The following is a 2,462-nucleotide window of genomic DNA, read 5'->3' on the forward strand; positions in this document are numbered from 1 at the left end:
TGTCTATTGGCCATCCTTCTTTCTTCTTCAGAGAAGTTTCTCTTTGTCTTTCGCCCACTTATTTATTGGACATTTGTTTCTTTGAGGATTTGTTGTTGGGGGGGTTAATTTTTTGAGTTCCAGTATATTTTAGATATGAGACCCTTGTCCATTGTATGGCTAGTAAAGATCTTCTCCCAATCGGTGGGCTTTCTATTGATCTTACTAGCTATGTCATTTGCCCTGCATAAGCTCTGCAAATTTATGCAATCCCATTTGTCCAACCTTTCTTTGATTTGTTGTGTTTCCGGGTCTCTATTCAGAAAATTTCGGCCTGAGCCAAGGAGACCTAGGGTTTCTCCTATTCTCTCCTGTAAGGTTTTCAGAGTGTCTGCTTTGAGTTCAAGGTCTTTGATCCATTTGGAGTTGATTCTGGTGCAGGGTAATATATAAGGATCTAGTTTAGTTTTCTACATGTAGTTAACCAATTTTGCCAGCACCATTTACTGAAGAGGTTCTCTTTCTTCCATTCTATTTTGTTTTAGCTCCCTTATCAAAGATTAGATGGCTAGAGGTCTGTAGGTTCATTTCTGGGTTTTCAATTCTATTCCACTGGTCCTGAGGTCTGTTCTTATGCCAATACCAAGCTGTTTTGATTACTATGGCTTTATAGTAGAGTTTGAAATTTGGTATTGATATTCCTCCAGCAGTGTTCATTCCATTGAGGAGCGTTTTTGCTATTCGGGGTCTTTTATTGTTCCATATGAATTTTTGGATTGCCTCTTCTATTTCCTTGAAGAATGAGGTTGGAAGTTTGATAGGTATTGCGTTGAATTTGTAGACGGCGTTGGGAAGTTTAGCCATTTTTACGATGTTAATCTTTCCAATCCAGGAGCAAGGGAGGTTTTGCCATTTTTTAAGTTCTGTGTTAATTTCCTTTTTTAAGATTTTAAAATTTTCATCATAGCGGTCCGTCACTTCTTTAGTTAAGTTAATTCCTAGGTATTTTATTTTTGTGGGGCTATTACAAATGGAGTTGCTTTCCTAATTTCAGCCACACTTTTCTCATTGTTGGCATCCAGAAAAGCCATTGATTTTTGGGGATAAATTTTATAACCTGCTACTTTGCCAAGTTTTGAATCAGCTTGAGTAATTTGGGAGTGGAGTCTATGGGATTCTTTGAATACAAGATCATGTCATCTGCAAAGAGGGAGAGTTTTAATTCTTCTTTCCCTATTTGGATCCCCTTTATGTCTGCATCTTGTCTTATTGCTGTAGCTAGGCATTCTAATACTAGATTGAAGAGAAGTGGAGAGAGTGGGCATCCTTGTCTTGTTCCTGAGTTAAGAGGAAATGGCTTTAGTTTTTCACCATTGAGTATAATGCTGGCTGTAGGTTTGTCATATACAGCCTTTATTGTATTGAGGAATGTTCCATGGATTCCTAATTTTTCCAAAACCTTCAACATAAAGGGGTGTTGGATCATGTCGAATGCTTTTTCTGCATCTATTGAGATAACCATGTAGTTCTTATTCTTGCTCCTGTAGATGTGATGAATAATATTAATTGATTTGCGTATATTGAACCAGCTTTGCATCCCTGAAATTAATCCTGTTTGATCTTGGTTTATGATTTTTTGGATGAATTGTTGAAGTCGATTGGCCAAAATTTTGTTGAGAAGTTTTGCATCAATGTTCATCAAAGAAATGGGTCTATAGTTCTCTTTCTTTGATGAGTCCCTGCCTGGTTTTGGGATGAGGATTATGATGGCTTCATAGAATGTGTTGGGTAGTGAGCTTTCTCTTTCAATTTCATTGAAGAGTTGGAGGAGTATTGGTGTGAGCTCTGCTTTGAAGGTCTTGTAAATTTCCGCTGTAAAACCATCTGGTCCTGGACTTTTCTTAGTTGGGAGGTCTCTTATTGCTGTTTCTATTTCAATGCTTGATATGGGCCTGTTAAGATAGTTTAACTCATCTTGGTTTAGTTTTGGCATGTCAATATTTGCTAGGAAAAGGTCCATTTCTGTCAAGTTCTCAAACTTGTTAGCATAAAGTTTTGAGATGTTCTGAATCATGGTTGTATCCGTGGTGATGTTTCCATTCTCATCTCTGAGTTTATTAATTTGGGTATGTTCTCTTCTTTTTCTGATAAGATTTGCTAAGGGTCTGTCAATTTTGTTAAGTTTTTCGAAGCACCAACTGTTTGTTTTGTTGATTCTTTCTATAGTTTTTTTGGATTCTAATTCATTTAATTCTGATTTAATTTTGATTATTTCTTTCCGTCTACTGGATTGGGGTTTATCTTGCTGCTCTTTCTCAAGGAAGTTTAGATGTGTCATTAAATTGTTAGTTTCAGATCTCTCCAATTTGTTGATGTAGGAGCTCAGAGCTATAAACTTGCCTCTGAGTACTGCCTTTGCTGCGTCCCAGAGGAGCTGGTAATTTGTGTGTTCATTTTTGTTAAATAGCATGAACATTTGAATT

Source organism: Dipodomys merriami, unplaced genomic scaffold (genome assembly GCF_024711535.1).
Source record: "Dipodomys merriami isolate MVZ:Mamm:240054 unplaced genomic scaffold, mDipMer1.0.p SCAF_358, whole genome shotgun sequence".
Taxonomy (NCBI): Eukaryota; Metazoa; Chordata; class Mammalia; order Rodentia; family Heteromyidae; genus Dipodomys; species Dipodomys merriami.